Source organism: Kogia breviceps, chromosome 6 (assembly GCF_026419965.1).
Source record: "Kogia breviceps isolate mKogBre1 chromosome 6, mKogBre1 haplotype 1, whole genome shotgun sequence".
NCBI lineage: Eukaryota > Metazoa > Chordata > Mammalia > Artiodactyla > Physeteridae > Kogia > Kogia breviceps.
In genome coordinates, this window is record NC_081315.1 from 108,427,702 (window position 1) to 108,438,153 (window position 10,452).

At 33.3% G+C, this 10,452-nt stretch overlaps 1 long non-coding RNA gene across 1 annotated transcript in view; it reads right to left on the minus strand.

Annotated features, from left to right (window-relative positions):
• Positions 1-7,991, minus strand: part of LOC136794443 (uncharacterized) — a 191,860-nt gene extending 183,869 nt beyond the window's left edge. The window contains exon 1 of the long non-coding RNA XR_010841205.1: positions 7,923-7,991. This is a non-coding gene — a long non-coding RNA (uncharacterized lncRNA). The remainder of the gene's footprint in view (positions 1-7,922) is intronic.
• Positions 7,992-10,452: the final 2,461 nt, after the last annotated feature.

Below are 10,452 nucleotides of genomic sequence, written 5' to 3' on the forward strand. Positions count from 1 at the left end.
ATTATAGGGGTCCCAGAAGGAGAAGAGGAGAAGAAAGGGTCTGAGAAAATATTTGAAGAGATTATACTCAAAAGCTTCACTAACATAGGAAAGGAAAGAATCAGTCAAGTCCAGGAAGTGCAGAGAGTCCAGTACAGGATAAATCCAAGGAGAAACATGCCAAGACACATATTAATCAAACTATCAAAAATTAAATACAGAGATAAAACATTAAAAGGAGCAAGGGAAAAGCAACAAATAATATACAAGGGAATCCCCATAAGGTTAACAGCTGATATTTCAGCAGAAACTTTGCAAGCCAGAAGGGAGTGTAAGGACATACTTAAAGTGATGAAAGGGAAAAGCCTACAACCAAGATTACTCTACCCAGCAAGGATCTTGTTTAGATTCAACAAAGAAATTAAAAGCTTTACAGACAAACAAAAGTTAAGAGAATTGCACAACACAAAACCAGTTTTACAACAAATGCTAAAAGAACTACTTTAAGGAGGAAACACAAGAGAAGGAAAAGACCTATAATAACAAACCGAAAACAATTAAGAAAATGGTAATGGGAACATACATATCGATAATTACCTTAAATGTAAATGGACTGAATGCTCTAACCAAAAGACATAGACTGGCTGAATGGATACAAAAACAAGGCCCATATATATGCTGTGAACAAGAGACCCACTTCAGACCTAGGGACACAGACAGACTGAAAGTGAGGGGATGAAAAATGTATACCATGCAAATGGAAATCAAAAGAAACCTGAAGAAGCAATTCTCATATCAGACAAAATATACTTTAAAATAAAGACTATTACAAGAGACAAAAAGAACACTACATAATGATCAAGGGATCAATCCAAGCAGAAGATATAACAATTGTAAATATTTATGCATCCAACTTGGGAGCAACTCAATATAGAAGGCAAGTGTTAACAGCCATAAAAGGTGAAATTGACATTAACACAATAATAGTAGGGGACTTCAACAACCCACTTTCACCAATGGACAGATCATCCAAAATGAAAATAAATAAGGAAACACAAGCTTTAAATGAAACTTTAGGGCAGATGGACATTATTGATATTTATAGGACATTCCATTCAAAAACAACAGAATACACTTTCTTCTCAAGTGGTCATGGAGCATTCTCCAGGATAGATCATATCTTGGGTCACAAATGAAGCTTTGGTAAATTTAAGAAAATGGAAATCATTTCAAGTATCTTTTCGGACCACAATGCTATGAGACTAGATATCAATTACAGGGAAAAAAATGTAAAAGATACAAACATATGGAGGCTAAACAATATGTTACTAAATAACCAAGAGATCATAGAAGAAATCAAAGAGGAAATCAAAAAATACTTAGAAACAAATGACAATGAAAACACGATGACCCAAAACCTATGGGATGCAGCAAAAGCAGTTCTCAGAGGGAAGTTTATAGCAATACAATCCTACCTCAAGAAACAAGAAAAATCTCAAATAAAATAACCTAACCTTAAAACTAAAGAAATTAGAGAAAGAAGAAGAACAACAACAAAAAAAAAAAAAACAAAATTAGCAGAAGGAAAGAAATTATAAAGATCCTACCAGAAATAAATGAAAAAGAAATGAAGGAAACAATAGCAAAGATCAATAAAACTAAATGCTGGTTCTTTGAGAAGATAAACAAAATTGATAAATCATTAGCCAGAGTCATCAAGAAAATAAAAGGAGAAGACACAAATCAACAGAATTAGAAATGAAAATGGAGAAGTAAAAACAGACACTGCAGAAATTAAAGGATCATGAGAGATTACTACAAGCAGCTACATACTAATAAAATGGGTAACCTGGAAGAAATGGACAAATTCTTAGAAAGGTATAACTTTCCAAGACTGAACAAGGAAGAAATAGAAAATATGAACAGACGAATCACAAGTAATGAAATTGAAACTGTGATTAAAAATATTCCAACAAACAAAAGCTCAGGACCAGATGGCTTCACAGGTGAATTCTATCAAACATTTAGAGAAGAGTTAACACCTATCCTTCTCAAACTCTTCCAAAATATAGCAGAGGGAGGAACTCTCCCAAACTCATTCTACAAGGCCACCATCACCCTGATACCTAAATCAGACAAAGATGTCACAAAAAAAGAAAACTACAAGGCCAGTATCACTGATGAACATAGGTGTAAAAATCCTTAACAAAATACTAGCAAACAGAATCCAGCAGGACATTACAATTATCATACACCATAAACAAGTGGGCTTTATCCCAGGAATGAAAGGATTCTTCAATATCAAGAATGCAAATCAATCAATCAATGTGATACACCATATTCCAAAATTGAGGATAAAAACCATATGATAATCTCAATAGATACAGAAAAAGCTTTCAATCAAATTCAACACACATTTACGATAAAAAAAAAAAAAAAACTCTCCAGAAAATGGGCACAGAGGGAACCTACCACAACATAACAAAGGTCATATATGACAAACCCATAGCCAACATCATTCTCAGTGGTGAAAAACTGAAACCATTTCCTCTAAGATCAGGAACAAGACAAGGATGTCCACTTTCACCACTATTATTCAATGTAGTTTTAGAAGTTTTAGCCACAGCAATCAGAGAAGAAAAAAAAATGAAAGGAATCCAAATCAGAAGAGAATTATATCTGTCACTGTTTGCAGATGACAGGATACTATACATAGGGAATCCTAAAGATGCTACCAGAAAACTACTAGAGCTAATCAATGAATTTGGTAAAGTAGCAGGATACAAAATTAATGCACAGAAATCTCTTGCATTCCTATACACTAATGATGAAAAGTCTTAAAGAGAAATTAAGGAAACACTCCCATTTAATACTGCAACAATAATTATAAAATATCTAGGAATAAACCTACCTAAGGAGACAAAAGACCTCTATGCAGAAAGCTATAAGACACTGATGAAGGAAATTAAAGATGATACAAACAGATGGAGAGATATACCATGTTCTTGGATTTGAAGAATCAACATTGTGAAAATGACTATACTACCCAGAGCAATCTACAGATTCAATGCAATCCCTATCAAACTACCTATGGCACTTTTCACAGAACTAGAACAAAAAAATTCCCAATTTTTATGGAAACACAAAAGACACTGAATACTCAAAGTCATCTTGAGAAAGAAAAACGGAGCTGGAGCTATAAGGACCCTGATTTCAGATTATACTACAAAGCTACAATAATCAAGACAGTATGGCACTGGCACAAAAACAGAAATATAGATCAATGGAACAGGGTAGAAAGCCCAGAGATAAATCCATACACATATGGTCACCTTATCTTTGATAAAGGTGGCAAGAGTATGCAATGGAGAAAAGAGATCCTCTTCAATAAGTGGTGCTAGGAAAAGTGTACAGCTACATGTAAAAATGAAATTAGAACACTTCCTAACACCATACACAAAAATAAACTCAAAATGGATTAAAGACCTAAATGTAAGGCCAGTCACTATAAAACTCTTTAGGTAAACATAGGCAGAACACTCTGTAACTTAAATCACAGCAAGATCCTTTTTCACCCACCTCCTAGAAAAATAAAAATGAAAACAAAAATAAACAAATAGGACCTAATGAAACTTAAAAGGTTTTGCACAACAAAGGAAACCAAAAACCAGACAAAAGACAACCCTGAGAATGGGAGAAATAGTTGCAAATGAAGCAAATGACAAAGGATTAATCTCCAAAAAATACAAGCAGCTCATGCAGCTCAATATCAGAAAAACAAACAACCCAATGCAAAAATGGGCAGAATACCTAAATAGACATTTCTCTTAAGAAGATATACAGATTGCCATAAACACATCAAAGGATGCTCAACATCACTTATCATTAGAGAAATGCAAATCAAAACCACAATGAGGTATTACCTCACACCAGTCAGAATGGCCATCATCATAATATCTACAAACAATAAATCTTGGCAAGGGTGTGGACTAAAGGGAACGCTCTTGAACTGTTGGTTGGAATGTAAATTGATACAGCCACTGTGGAGAACAGTATGGAAATTCCTTAAAAAACTAAAAATAGAACTACCATATGACCCAGCAATCCCACATCTGGGCATATATCCTGAGAAAACCATAATTCAAAGAGTCATGCACCACAATGTTCGTTGCATCACTATTTACAATAGCCAGGACATGGAAGCAACCTAAGTGTCCACTGACAGACGAATGGATAAAGAAGATGTGGCACATATATGCAATGGAATATTACTCAGCCATTAAAAGAAACAATATTGAACTATTTGTAATGACGTGAATGGACCTAGTGTCTGTCATACAGAATGAAGGAAGTCAGAAAGAGAAAAACAAATACAGTATGTTAACATTTATGTGTGAAATCTAAAAAAAAAAAAAAAAAAAAATGGTTCTGACGAACCTAGAGGTAGGACAGGAATAAGGATGCAGACATAGAGAATGGACTTGAGGACACAGGAATGGGGAAAGGTAAGCTGGTACTAAGTGAGAGGGTAGTATTGACATATACACTACCAAATGTAAAATAGATAGCAAGTGGGAAGCAGCCATATAGCACAGGGAGATCAGCTCGCTGCTTTGTGACCACCTAGAGGGGTGGGATAGGGAGGGTGGCAGGGAGGTGCAAGAGGGAGGGCATTCGGGGATCTATGTATGCATATAGCTGATTCACTGTTATACAGCAGAATCTAATACAACATTGTAAAGCAGTTATACTCCAAGAAAGATGTTTAAAAAATAAAAACAGAACAAAACAAAGCAAAACTATAAACTTTAGTCCCATGAACTCTCCTGCTCACCACCCCCAAAATACCCAGGTTTTTAATCCTTAGAACACATTAAAAAAGACAACTTTATATTATTCCAATACTTCTCCTCTTCATACCCTATTTTCAAGGCTTTGGTGTCAAAATTAATCTTTCTCCTCATGCCATATGCCTACACAGAAAGTATCCACGTATTGTCTTTGTTGTAGATTCTAAAACTCACCCATCCTAATATAAGATTTTAATAAGCCATGTCACCCACTTCCTAACCAACCCTATCTCACAGTTTTGTTAGTAAACAAGCTGCCTTCTGGAATTATAATTCTACCCTGAGTTTCTGACAACTTGAGGAGATGACTTAATTCTGCATAAGTCTTGCCAATTCTCTCACCTAAGACCATGCTTTTATAACCTCCAGCCACAGACTGGAGCCCTGTTACAAACGAAAGCTTGATCACTGCTGTACAATCAAATCAGTAACCAGCCAAAGCAAAAAAGCTTGCATTCCACCTCCCAGTATCCACAATCCACCTTTTGGATAATCTCCTCCAAATTTCAGCCTCCATTCATGTCTGTTTCCCTAGACCTGGTATTTATTTTCCAGTTCCCTTTTGGCCAGTGTTACTCAGGGCCAAACTTGCCAGGCATTCAAAGTCATATACATTATGACTCATTTTTAATATTTCCCACTCCATTTCTCCTTTTTCTGCACTTCTCAAATCTTTTGTTGGGCATTTCTTGGAACTTTTCAAAGGATAGTTAGAACCTCACTAGGATATTTATCATTTAAATTAAAGAGGAGAAAGGGAGATTAGTAAGATCAAAACAAAGATAAGAAAATACTAATTTTCAAAGACAATAGAGTATAAATGAAAGAAGTACAGCGTGGAAAGCAAGAATACTCAAATTTGGACAAGTTATTTTACTGCTCAGGGCCAGGGCAGGAAATGGTGAACGGCATAATCAGATGATTTACAGGAGCTCCTCTGATGTGTAATATTCACTGAGTCTCTGAGCTGAGATGTAAAGGAGTATGGGTGCAAGATTTTGTATGTCCCCAGATTAGAAGAGTTTTAGTAGCTAGACTTGGATATTAAAGGAAATAGAGTCTGTAACATTTATTTCATTTATCTTCTGATTATCAAACTGCTATAATCCAACTAATTGTTAAGCAAATAATTTAGATACTTTGAGAATGAGAGGTGTTATTTAACAATGAAATTGCTTTCTTAAGCTCTATTTAATGGCATCTTAAAGACAAAAGTTATCATTAAAGAATTCCTTTTATTCTCTGGAAAGGTAATGGATTATATTATAATAACTTTCTGAATGTCATGGTCATAATAAAATATATAAGAGATTGCTTAGTAGCAATTATTTCTCAATAAAAATAATAGATAAAATGTAAACATAATGATGCTTACAATAATCAAAATTCTAAAAGATGAAAGAAGGAAAGACATGCTCATTTTTATTTACTCTTCCCTTTCATCTGTTACTTTTATTTCTCCTCTTCCTCCTACTTCTTTTCTCTCATAAATCAACTTTATCTTACTAGTGCTAAAATAGACCAAACATTGGAAAATGAAAGAAATGTTCTGTGTCAATTCTGTCTCATATTTTGGTGCTAACAATCTTACATTTGGTGCAGAAATCACTAAAAGATTAATAAAACAAAATGCATTATCATCATCATCATCTTTACCATCATTATCCCTGATGCTGGCAAGGGTGATGTAAAATAAACGGGGTAAGAAAATTGGTACAACTTTTATGAAAAGCCTTTTGATGGTATATATTAATAGAATAATAAAAGCTTAGTACATTTAGACCCAGCAACTATATTTCTGAAACTCTATCTAAAGAAATGATCCTAAATATAAAAATATCATTATGTTAAAAAAATTAACATAGTTATTTATAATACCAATCAACTTGAAACAATTAAATGACCAACAAAATTGGAATGCTTAAACAAATTATAGTATATATATATATATATATATATAATATAAATATAGTATATATACTCAATGGAATTTTATACAAGATTTAAACTGAATGCTCACGAAGAGGATGTCATAAATTATAATTATGTCATTCCCTTATTAAGGGAAACAGCTGGATAAAGACTGTATATAAAGTTTAATTATAATCATGTTTAAATTGTTCATAAAAATGACTCTAAATAAATATATTTCCATTGCAGAATTTAGGTTCTGGGAGAGTTCTTCCCCTTCCCATATATTTCTGTTTTACAAATTATATTTCATGACTCTGAATTGATTTTTATAATGAAATAAAAATAAGCATAGTTTTGGAGGAAGTCATTTTGGAAATTTTGGAAGCCAATGACTTTTAGTTAACCCATATTTATATATCATGCTATGAACAAACAAGGAATGTACCAGGCACTCTGCTAAATATGTAGGGAAAGCAGACATGTTAGAGAGAGCCTCCCTGTCCTCAACGACTCAATGTCAAGAGTGGGACTCAAACGTGGACCTGATTAAATATAAAATGATTTCATTTCTGAAGGAGTCCACAAGATAAATGCAAACTAAGTTCTTTGAGGTCACAAGGAAAGAAAATGGTAGTTCTAAGAAGCGGACTGAGGAATGTAGATAGTTGTGAAGTTTGAGATAGCATTTGTATGAGGGGTACTGGTTCCACTGCGTGACTTGGGAAAGTCAGTTCTGGAGGGAAGTATTTCACAGGTGAAGTCCCAGGAAAGGTGTTGGGGCTACATTCAGGGAAAACAGGATGGATTCATTTATGGAAAGCATTCTCAGGAAGTATTAGTCTCGATGACAGCTGGAGAAGGTGTGTCACAGTAGGAAAAGTTTGGGTATGGGTTAAGAACACAAATAGGCTACCTTAAGGGGAAGTAGAACGTTTAATTGAAGGAGGACAGGGGATGAGAGATAGCTTCCTTTGTAATACACACTATGGATGCTTCTCTCTAAGGTACCTGCATACTTTGGCTACTTAGAGTCTTCTCCCACTGGGAAAGGCTGAGAAGAAAGGCATGTGGATGGGGAGAAAAGAGTTATAGATGGGACTCATTTCTGGCCAATCATATGTATGCAAATACATTGTGTGGAATTCGCATTAAAGCTATGTTAACAGGAAGATGATTTACCTGAGAAGAGGTCCCTTTTTTCTTTCCCTCTACCTCTTGCTACATGAAATGGAGACATGGTAGCAGGGGTTCTAACATGAATTTTGTACTGTGAAGCAACTTTGAGTGTGGAAACCTGAGGATAAAGAAAAGAAAAGGATAAAAGCTACCATACAAGCCTTAAGCCTACCATCTCTCAGATTTATTTTATGGAAGAGAAAGGGTGTCTTCAGAAGATACTGCTATTTCAGTGTTCCATTCTCTTATATGGAGATAAAGTAAATCCTAAGTATCAAAAGCTACTATGTATTTACTGAGCTAAGGTTTGTTTTAGGCAGAGCAATAAGATATACATACTTATATAAAATACATAGTTATAGAGTGTATAACTATATATTATATATATTTATATATTTTTATTTTAATCTTCATAATATTCATTCTTACAATAACACAGTGATGTATATATTAATTCTGCCATTATATAGAGTAAAACTATAGAGAAAAAGAAAGGCTGAACAATGTGCTCAAGATCAAATAGTATATGAGTAGTATGAATAAAAAGCAAGTCTCTGTCTCAGTGTTAACAAAACTATGGTCTTTACACAACATATGTGCGATTTCTAATTTGCACACATGCTATGCATTCTGTATTTTCTATTTCAGATCTTTTTGATGATTATTGGTAAGATTCAAGCCATCTTTTTCCTTTGTAATTGGCATTTTAGTTTATTTTAATTAAATAATAATCATGATAATATTCATAGTAATAAAAGCATAAGCAATCTTACCTTCTAATGATGCATTTCTACTCAAGTTTGGCAGAAGCAGGTCATATGGCTACTTCTAACTTCAAAAAGTGCAGGAGAGAACAAGTCTTTCAGGTGTCTGGAAAGAGAGGAAAGACTGAAGAATTTACATACAGTCCTGAGAACTAAGCAAGACTTTTGATATACTAGCAAATCAGCTTCATAAACAGTTGTATCAATTTATGCTCCAAAAAGCAATTTTAGTGAATGCCTCCTCTTTACTCTTGTCCAGTAATTATGTGATTTCCAATCCAATAGGCAAATCATGATGTCTCACTGTTATTTTTGATTAATTTTCATGTCTTTGATGATTATTAAGTTGGAATATTATCTTTGAAAGACATTTGTGTTTTGCTTTCAGAAGTGTAATTTTTCATGTTCTTTAGGTATTTTTTACCTTCTTCTCTCTATAACATGACTGTTGAGAATGAAGACCCTGAAGTCAGACCACCTAAGTTTGAATCCTTACATGGACACTGTACAATATTTGGTAAGTTTCTTAAATACAATAAACCTCCTATATAAATATATAATATGAATATATTATATATAAACATATTGTAGTATTATTTTATGTATTATATATAGTATATTGTATATGATATATAAATATGTAATATGTCACACAGTATTACATATATTTAATCAGTTTAATTTTATATTATACATAATATTTAATTACTTATGTTTATATTTATATATATAAAATTTTTCTGCTTAATTCAATTTTATATGTATATAAAATTGAGATTTTTACATCCAGGGATGTCTATGTATTCAACTGCTCTCACATAATGGTAATTTTTTGTCATTTTATTCACATAAGTACTGTACAGCCTTTCTAAAGTTTTATTCTAAGTATATTAATATGTTTATGATGTTTCGATAAGGTATTTTTCATTTTGTTCTCTATTTTTATTGTCAGCATATAAGAAAGCAAATATTTATATGCCATGATTCTTTCACCTGAACATCTGAGTGAACACTTGTTATTCTTAATTTTTTGAAAGTTAATTATCTGTTTTCCTAGGTAAGAATCATAACATCTATAAGATAGTAAATTATAATTTTGCCTGTACATTTATACTACTTTACTCTACTTTTCTTTTTCCTAAAATAATTTCCAGGATAATATAACTACTTGCAATGTCATTTTAAATCTTCTATAGCTTTGTTTCACCAAATCCTTGTATTTTGAAAACTTTTTCTCTGACACCTGTCCTTTATGTCTATCTGTGTCCCTCTTAAATAGTCATTGTTTTGACTTATAAATAAATTCATTCTTTGATTTCCTTAAAAGCACAAAGTTTATTTTTTCCAATGTTATATCTGTTTTCTATACTAAGATTAAAATAAATTTATTTGAATCTATTTGAAGATAGTTGCAGGAGGAAGAACCTCTCCCTCTACTGGTCTCTCTGCCTCTACCTCATGCAGACAAAAGGCAGAACAGGTATTTCTGGTTCTTCTGTTCTGACCACCCTTCACCCACTTTCCAGGTCTTCATTAAAAGAGTCAGGAATAATATCAGGGTTTGGCTTGCCCAGAGATCAAGAGAGTAGTTCAGCCCTCCACATGCTATAGGAAAAACAAAACAAAAAAGCATTCTTTTTCTCACTTCCACATCATAACTATGAGGAAAGATATGGTCCTTCAAGTTTACATCCTCCTGACAAGACTACCACGCATTGAAGCCTCACCTCCACTTTCTAACTTGGAATCACCTTGGCTTATCTCTTTTT